Here is a 10,000-nt window from a genome sequence, read left to right as displayed (position 1 = left end):
CTTGCACCAATGCACATATGGTCAAACAAAGGTATTTTGGCTTTTTGTCCTACGATCTGTGAAGCATGAGTTAATAATAAACAAGCAATGTATTTACTAAACAAGGAAAACCCTCATGACATATCACACTGGCACAAACAACTCATGAACGAGTTCTTTTCTTAATGTTGTCTTCAGGGAGTTTATATTTTCATATCGTACAAAATGGGGTCATTACTTTTATTATCAGTTTAAAAAATTCATAAATGCTCATAGTTAACCGTTAGTAATACAATGTTTAAGTTGAGCAATCCTTTGGGCTCAGCTATGCCTGACCTCCTGAAAACTGCCTAATTTTTGGACCACCAGTGAATCAGAGCCTTTGTGTTGTTTTGTGAAGGTTCCTAACAAAGGAAAATGTTGTGCATATTGTTTCATCCATACCCCAATATGAGGAAATTTTTGGTTAAAAGAAAATAAGGGACAAACAACTAAATTAGCGTAATTTCTCTTAGATACCACCAAAGTGCGCCAGCTCCCAAATATTGCATAGTGAGCACTCCCCTACTAGTGAACCATAGCCTTTTGCCACTAAACTTAAGGTAAGCAATATGCTAAGTATATGCAATGTTTTAGAAAAGTCCAGGGAAAGCCCCACTGGTAGTTAGGATCTGCCTTACTGGACTGAGTTTAGTTTGGTTAGGAGCATCGGTGTATTTCACTATAATTTATGACATTTTGTATACGGTTAGGCTCAATCACGGTAGGACCCAGCACCTTAAGTTATGGTTGGGTTACTCCACCACCTGAAGTTAGGGTTAAGTTACTCTAGGTAAGACCCAACACCTGAAGTTAGGGTTAAGTTACTCTAGGTAAGACCCAACACCTAAAGTTGCATTAGGTTGGGTTGTCATGCAGTCCTGCACTTTAGGTCAGGTTAGGGTAGGGAGTCCAAACCCTGTGTCCAAGTAGAACCCACCACCCTTGGTTATGTTAAGGTACATCCCTGTATTTCAATCTATGATTTACAGTACCCTAAAGCCCTGTACACAGTATGCATCATGTATTAGCCACGTGATGCAGTAGTGGTGTTGAATAAAATTACTAGCGGCCAAACTGTACTGCAACACTGCTCACTTGTTCTCCGGCCAGATTTGACAGTAAAGCGTTACATGTTCGAGAAGAGAAAGTTGAAAGGGATATACAGTGCGATTAATGGATTAAGGGAGGGACAAATATTCCTTTTGCCCTTCCTTGTCAAGGTTCTTCAAAATGCCTTTAGCCACACTTATTATTCAAGCATCTACTGTGTATTGTAATGCATAAAATACTTGTAACCGCCACCAAACACTCAACTGAAAGCTGGAAAATACAACAGTGTAGAGTGTTGGTCCTTGTCCATTCAAGGGGTTTGGCCGGTGGTTGTGATCGAGCCATCGGCACTGGAGCTGAGCGGGACGTCCTACCCCTCCGACTGCTGATGCATCACTGCGCAGGCTTTTGAAATCTGTCCGCCCCAACAACACGCTGGTGATGCGGCTTTGTGTTGAAAAAGTGGTTTCTCGACACATCCGTTCAACACTGCGCGCATCATGATGCATAGTGTGTATGGGGCTTAAGACAGGTTAGGCTGGTAGAATAGTGTCAATGCTCTCACTACATATTCATTCTTAATATTTTTTTTTTTGTTGAACTGGTACTGGTTACACACCTGAACCATATACAATTTCTAACAACTCAACTTGTGAGTTATGCATTTTTGACAGTTCCCATTCATGCAATTCACTTGTTTTAGGTTTTCCCCCCACAAGAATGCAAAGGTTTCTAAATAAAAATCCTAATATTTGTTACAAAAAGCACTGAGGATAACATAAAAATGAGTGGTTTGTACCAAAAATATTGGTAAAAACTGTATATTTGATTGACTGATTGAATATGGCTACTATACTGGCATCACAACATCTGTGTTGTTGATAATGGAATAAATTAAAATAGTAAACTAAAAAATAAATAAATATATTTAAAAGGAGTTCCATAAGACGAATATCTGAAAACTAAATATGTATATATAAACATATCTATTCACATATACTATCTAAACTACACACATACTGCATATGTATACACTCAAAATTTCTTGAGGAAGCCTGCTTCCCTAGCAAAGAGAGAGAGCCTAACTGTTCTATATTACAATCCTCACTGAGAATTGTAGCAAGGATAAAATGCCCTTCTATGTCACATTCCCAAGAGAGGAACCTAAGCCTTAGATCCCAAGACTGGGCCATTCAACCCGCAAATGTCTCGCAGTCAAAGGCACAATACAGTCATCGCAAAATGGAGGATTTTCACCTGACATCAAAAACCCATGAACGAGTCTTGTATGTCCAATCCTTAACCTGCACAACATTGTTTCTTGTCTCCTTGGCATATCGGGATATGACCAAGAAGATACTGATGATATAATACTGGGCATCTTTTGATTTGTTTCAATTCCTTCCCAAAAGGACTGCCAAAGGTTTTTCATTTTTTGACCAGCAAGAGGATATACATCCCGGTATGGTAGTTGGCCTCTTTTGGGTTCTGGGGAGGTGACCACTGACTTGGCAAGTTGATCAGCTTGCTCATCCCCCAAAACCCCAACATCGGAAGGCATCCAACAAAAATTTATTTTTCTACCTCTTCTTTTCATTAAGAGCAGCCATTCCAATATCTCTAAAATCAGTGGGTGTAAAGGCTTACAAGATTACAAAGACTGCAAACACAGGAAATGCAGTTGAAATGCCAAACGTTCATTTGTTTATTTTACTCTAAGCTACAGTTTATATATGTCTTTGAGTATTTATGCATTCATAACAAAAAGTAATCTCAATTTTGTTGGAAAATTACCAAAACCTATTTTACATTCCATATTTTTCATTTAAAATCACTTATTTTCAAAGTAGCCCAAGCCAATAGCCATTTTTAAAACTGTGCACTTCCAAATACTGCATAGGGAATGTTGAGAGCTACAGCTTTCAAGTTTTCAAAATGGTAATAATCAACACATACAAGATATTAACTTGAAATATGCACATAAATATTTCTGTCACAAACACCAAACCTTAAAATACATTATCATTCATAGTATATACATATACACATACAATCACATAAATACAACCTGCATGTACCAAAACTGATAATGAATTCCTAAGATTAATATTCAAGACAAAAATATTCATGTGAATATTTAAAAGCTTTATCCTCTTTAATATATTAACTTCCACTTTGCAACTTCATCTCTTATCACATCCTATGCACGATTTGAAGGTTTGAAGGTTTTGAAAATGGTATTTAGCATAGGCTACTTCGTAAGTAAGCGATTTAAAAAGAGAAATAGGGAATTTCAAATAGCTTTGGATCACATTTCAACAAAAATAACATTAATTTTCATTAAAAATGTTTGGCGATCTAGATTTTATTGGTGGGAAAGAGGGGGGAGGGGAGACAAAACCTTAATGGCAGATAAGGACCTGCAACCTAGGTCAGGTTAGGTTGCAACCTTTTAAATTCAGTGCCCTAGGTTAGGTTAGGTTGAGGTTTGTGGGGGAAGGGGGGAGCTCCCCTGGGCTAAGTAATGACCTTGTACCTAGGTTAGGTTTGGCTATATTAGCTCACAACCTTATCATTTAACCATGTCCTAGGTACGGTGGCGGGTCCAGGGGGTCAAGCCCCCCAGCCAGGTTAAGACCCATGTCCCAGGTGAAGTTAGGCTGAATACTTTGGTTTGGCCCTTTGGACCACACCCTATTCTAACCACTTGCCTCATTTTGAAAAATTCCAGATTTCCCACTGATGTACCCCATAATTTTAGGATAGAAAAGTGGTCCTGTATCTCTAAAACTACTCATTTGCTACTGTAATGAATGTCAATAATGTTCAAAGCACATTAAACTGTAGGGAAAGCACATTTTCAACCCTGAAATTGGATGCATAATCCTACTCTAACCTAATGAAGAATATTACTTATACACACAATTTAGTCAATATGAAAAATTTAAAGGACACAAAATTATATTACACTTTTAAAACAGCCACAGTGACCAGGTAGGCCTACCTAAATTGCCAAAAATAAGAATAAAATTCTAAGCATCCACATAAATCAAATTTGAAACGATGACAATGTGTAAACATTGTCTTAAAACAGTTAGCAAGAACATAATTACTCTGATATTAACACTGAATATACACCAGCAAAGGGTAAACCTGGAGCTTAGGTATAACAAAAAAATCTTGTTTTATTAAGCATAGGCCTAGGCTGCACCTAAGGTACAAAATCAACATACCCTTCAGACTATTAGCTAATGGGTTACACAGGTTTGTTAAACCACAACGGATGGAATAATGGGGGAAACCATCTGAGTTTAACCTGATATAAACAGTTTGAAAAACATATATATACAAAACACTGGCACTGACAGTGTCTCACTGAAGACCAGACTATAAAATTCAAAGTATGCATTTACTTACCTATGATCCAAAGAACCAGCTGTAATTAGAAGCCAAGGTGAATCAATCACTTTCATGTATAGTAAGCCCAACAGCTACTTTATGTTAATAAAAGTACGTTTATGAATAGCCTATAGGGATGTAAATATGCCTAAGTCAGTGCGAAGAACGCTGGAACACAAGGACGATGCTGTAAACTTAGACACGTCCACTACATCAAAAGACACGAATTGTTACGAAACCACGCGATATTACGAAATAAATAAAGACTTGAACAGATTCACGCAGAAACAAAACTGACTCACGGTAATGATACGATTTGAATCGTCTCAAAGAATTTGGTAAAGCAGTGTCGTTTATCGGCCTAAATCTCAGCCCGATGATGATACACGAAATATGGGATTGGTTTAGCTTCTGAATAGCTTTTGATTTCAAATTATTGTTGAGTTCAGTTAATGGTACATAATATAGTTGGACCTAAAATTTTTAAAAATTATAGACAAATCCTTATACAAGATATTCTCTTTTCAGTCAATGTATTTCTCTTGTAATATTAAAGTCTCTCATTTGACTCCCTTTGATCTGTTTACAATCTTGCCAGACGTCAGTGATGTCTTTCTCATGGTGATCTAACTTTAAAGTTTTGTGCTCTCTGTTCGCATTTTGTATTACAATCTTTTACGGCTACTGTTGTTATTGATAATTTTGTAATGTTTTGGAAAAACCTGGTAGTTAAGCTTTCGAGACTTGATGGAAAGAGATATGAGGAACACTTTGCAACGGGTTTGCCCCAAGGTTTGTTGAGCCATGCTTGTTTAAACCAACGACTGATAACCCCTTTTCCGTTCATGCCTATATTTGCTGTGTAGTGACTACCAGCCAACTTAGAAAGACAGTACCACAGTGTTACAGTAGATAGAACAAGCGGTAACTGATGCTGCATGGTGTGACACTGTTGCCTCAACACAAAGAAGTATGATGGTGCTTTGCTATATTGTAGCCTAGGCCTAGTACCAGCTCATGAAGCTTGTCAGTAAAGAATAGTAGGCTAATGACAGCTCCGTGTAGGAATAGGGACAGTGCCATCATTTTCCCATTTTCATTATGAAATTACAATACCTGGAATACAGCGATAGGAGGGAGCATGAGTCATTTCGTGACATGATTTTGGTAATTGCTCTTGTCTTGACAGGTTGAGAGCCATGTTTATCGAGTAGGCTAACTGTGTAATTATATGCGGATAGTTACCAGGACGCCGACGAGAAAGGCAAATTGATATCCAGCTCTATCAAATAAAACAACCTTTGAAGATAAAACTTTTCTAAGGAAGAATAGACCTACCCATTGAAATCTGGGTTATATAATAGAAATAGGGAGAAAATCCGAAGCTTATCGATAGCAATAGACCAAGGACCTAGCCAAAACAGCTTGGGATATAGGCTAGTAGCTTGTTGAGTGTGCCGAGAAATTGTATTGCTAGTAACAGGCTTGCTATTGCATCTTGTGAGATTCAGTACCATTGTTTTTTTTTTTTTTTTTATTTTGCCTTTCATCTGTGAACAAATTAATTATACAATGATCTTATTGAAGCAGGTAGGTCTAGAGCAATCCCCCCACCCCTCCATAGAAGCGTGTAAGAAACACCCTAAAAATTCGTAAATTAATTTGATTGAGCAGACCTACCCTGCGTTAGGTAATTTCGTAGCTTTAATTACAACCGGCCGACAAAATTTTATTCTTGTCATTTATTATTCTCACCCTTTATTTTTTTTTAGTAATTTTGGCCATCTGTGAACAAATTAATTATACAATGATCTTATTGAAGCGTTAGAGCCTTACAGTATTTTATTTGATTGTATTTTCCTCCTTTTCCGAAGTATTTTATTCTGCTTTTCCGGACTGGGCTGCTTTCCGTGTGGGGGCCTTTGGCTTATAGCCTAGCAGCCTCCTTTTCCAACGATGTTTGTAGTTTCGCTGTTAATAATAATAATATAATAATAATAATAATAATAATAATAATAATAATAATAATAATGGTTCATGCTACGCACTGCAAAGCGTCAGCACTGTGGCATTAGCAACATCATGAGGTAAAACGATTCATAGGCCCGTTATACCCGCTACCAGTCTTTTCTCATTCCCTCCTCTGTCAGACGCTGGAACTGAGGTAAAATTGGAACGTCTCCTTATAGTGATATTGATGCTTGGAAGTTTATGAGAGGCCGTAATAATATAAATCATTGACTTATGTTACTGCACTGATGTCGGGACAACCAGCCAGAGGATTTATTAAATTTTTAACATCACTCGTTTTTTAAATTTCAGAGTGACTAGCTTTTCTGTCGACTAATCCTTAGGTATCTTCCTAGAGAATAGACCAAGCTCTCTCTCTCTCTCTCTCTCTCTCTCTCTCTCTCTCTCTCTCTCTCTCTCTCTCTCTCTCGTAGATAACAGACTTGTGGCTTAAATCTTGGCAAACACGCGCACAAACTCAGTGGCGGAAGATATGTGTCAGTGGATCTAAATTTATGCATAAATTGAAAAAAATAAGTCCAACTCTCGTCTCTTATGGTTTGACGTTTCCACCACGTGTCTATTTTTTCTTACAATTTAATTTTCCTTTCCGTCCGGAATTGGGTGAGACGAGGCCACTCTTTCATTTTTAATATTTATATTTCTTGTGTTTATTTTTTTACGTGTTTTAAGCGCTGTGCGGTTAATAAAGATGATAATTCATTATCTTTATTATTCGATGTAGGAAACTAATAATAATAATAATAATAATAATAATAATAATAATAATAATAATAATAATAATATCATCATCATCATCAATCATTTCAAAATTTGTCAACTACACAACATAAACTAATATTGTCGTCTTCAACAAAGAATCAACCAAAATCGATGTAGGCCTGTTTTCAATGAAGCGGCTTTTTTTTCTAAGTGATTTTCATCTCCACCTTGACTGAAGTGAGAGAAGGAAACTATTTTCATTTAACTATAATTATTTATTTTCTGTTTCTCCCGCATTAGGCTATATGTATTTTTAGCAATGATTCTGCTGACTGTTGTGTAAATATCAGTGGTGTTGATAACAGAGAAGTATTAGCAGAACTACAGTATGTTATTAGCATTATATTGTTCTGTTATATAATAGTGACCATAATGATGATAATCATTTCAGAAAAATGTATAATGCATATAAAAAAAAAGTTTTTTTTTTCCTCCAAGAAATAATTAGCAGGTGACCTAGAGTCGATGTAGATCATTAAATTAAGCAGAAATGTAAGTCACCAGCTTGTCGTTCCGGAGTCTAAAACAGCTGATTGCCTTTTCTGGCTCAAGTAAAACAAAGTAAATTAGGTTGAATTTGCAAATGTGTCGAAATTAGACCGAGCTGTGTACACAGCTCTTTTCCGATAAAGGTAAGTAGGCCAATTACAGTTATTCTTAATTACAGAGGCTTAATGAAGGAGTGAGGGGATAAGGGTAGGACAGCGGGGTATGAGGGAAGAGGGGGCGGTGTTGCGAAGTGTGTCAGGTTATTGAAGGTATGATTTTCATTTACTGATCAGATAAATGTGGCATTAAAAGATTGAATATATTGTTAATGATGAGGGGAGTTAGTTTAATGTTATTTATGAAAAGTTTTATGTATATATATATATATATATATATATATATATATATATATATATATATATATATATATGTATGTATATACACACACACACACACACACACACACACACACATACATATATATATATATATATATATATATATATATATATATATATATATATATAGCCTATATATGAAGATTCGTGGCAAACACGTACGGCAACAAGAACGTCTATAAATAACATTAAGCTAACTGCTGCCCTCACCATTAACCATGTATTCAGTCTTTTTAATGCCACATTTATCTTATTAGTAAATGAATATCATACCTTCAGTGACTTGATGCACTTCGCCACCTTCCCTCATGCCCCGTTGTTCCATCCTCCCCCTCACTTCTTCATTAAGTATTTATAATTAGGAACAACTGTAATTTGCCTAATTGCTTAAATATATGTATATATTATATACATACATACATACATAGCCTACATACATACATACATACGCATATGTGCGGATCAATGTGATAGATTTGGATGCTTCTATATGAGTCACCCTCGTAGACAGCATTGAGTCTAAAGCTGTTCCTTTGATCAGCGAGTTATTGCTTCATTTCTTGATCCTCTCTCTCTCTCTCTCTCTCTCTCTCTCTCTCTCTCTCTCTCTCTCTCTCTCTCTCTCTCTCTCTCTCGTTTCCATAGATATATCAGTTGCCGATTCTTTTATTAGAATCTCGCAGCACCTGTCAGGTCCTTTATTCTGACATTTACTCAGTGGGTATGCCCCACCAAACAAGAGAACACAACATAGAATAGAACAGCCAGGAAATAGGTACAGGATTACGTCAACAGTTCTTTCTATCCTTTCCATATTACCACAGAATTACGTCAGCCACTCTGAGGAAGTTGGGGTTAATTTGTTTACACTGTAGTCTTGTAACTTAGGCTATACAGATCGATTTGGGCAAGGCTGCCCGAAACAAAACCGCTACTACGTGAAGTGTGTGTATTCGTGGATTAGAGTCAGGTTAAATCATTCAGGAAACAGTTAGATAAAACCCCTATCAAGATTTTCTTACAGTACAATCCAAAGTCATATTCGTAAAACAAACGGAGGGAGATAAGGGAAGTGAGTTAATCCAAGCTCGAAGTTGGATAATTGCCTAAAAATCTCTTACACCCAAGGAAAATACTCTTGTGTCACTGACTTAGCCCCATGTGTTTTTATGTCAAACAAACCAAGAACTCAGATGCATTTCTCTCTCTCTCTCTCTCTCTCTCTCTCTCTCTCTCTCTCTCTCTCTCTCTCTCTCTCTCTCTCTCTTTATATGTGTATACCTAACATTATATACAGTATATATATACATATATATATATATATATATATATATATATATATATATATAATCTATATATATATTCATACAGTAAATATTTTACCTAATTACTTATTACAAGAATGCTTCAAAGCTGAAGCACGGACATCATTTGAAGAACGTTACAAGTTTATTGTCTTTCTGTTGCTGCATGAGATTGAAGTGACACAGAAGCTGTAACGAGCGTTTTTGTTAAGATGTTTCAACAGTTGCCCATTAATCCGCAGCCCCCCCTCACTCATTCACTCACCCGCTGTGTTTATCTTGATGCCTCACACTAACCCTATCGCTTACACTGGACTCTCCAGGCATGTTGAAAGTTTCTACTTATTTGTTGTTGAAATGAGGTTGATGCAATACCTCGGAGTTTGGCAACTTCTGTCACGCTATTTCCCGTTATTATATTTATTTTTTTTTATGTTTTAGTTTTCTGAAAAGAAAACTATTGTGCCGGCTTTGTCTGTCCGTCCGCACTTTTTCCTGTCCGCCCTCAGATCTTAAAAACTACTGAGGCTAGAGGGCTGCAAATTG

The 10,000-nt window shown here is 36.7% G+C and overlaps 2 long non-coding RNA genes across 2 annotated transcripts in view; one reads left to right on the top strand and one right to left on the bottom strand.

Moving 5' to 3' along the window:
• LOC136845889 (uncharacterized) overlaps positions 1-4,848 on the bottom strand; it is a 245,662-nt gene extending 240,814 nt beyond the window's left edge. Inside the window, exon 1 of the long non-coding RNA XR_010855287.1 lies at positions 4,489-4,848. This is a non-coding gene — a long non-coding RNA (uncharacterized lncRNA). The remainder of the gene's footprint in view (positions 1-4,488) is intronic.
• Positions 4,849-5,046: 198 nt separating this feature from the next.
• The window catches only part of LOC136849727 (uncharacterized), a 495,400-nt gene continuing 490,446 nt past the window's right edge, over positions 5,047-10,000 (top strand). The window contains exon 1 of the long non-coding RNA XR_010856399.1: positions 5,047-5,262. This is a non-coding gene — a long non-coding RNA (uncharacterized lncRNA). The remainder of the gene's footprint in view (positions 5,263-10,000) is intronic.

The sequence above is a fragment of the Macrobrachium rosenbergii genome, chromosome 2, assembly GCF_040412425.1.
Source record: "Macrobrachium rosenbergii isolate ZJJX-2024 chromosome 2, ASM4041242v1, whole genome shotgun sequence".
NCBI classification, from domain to species: Eukaryota; Metazoa; Arthropoda; class Malacostraca; order Decapoda; family Palaemonidae; genus Macrobrachium; species Macrobrachium rosenbergii.
The sequence above is the reverse complement of the archived record's forward strand: the minus strand, read 5'-3'. Positions and strand labels throughout refer to the sequence as shown.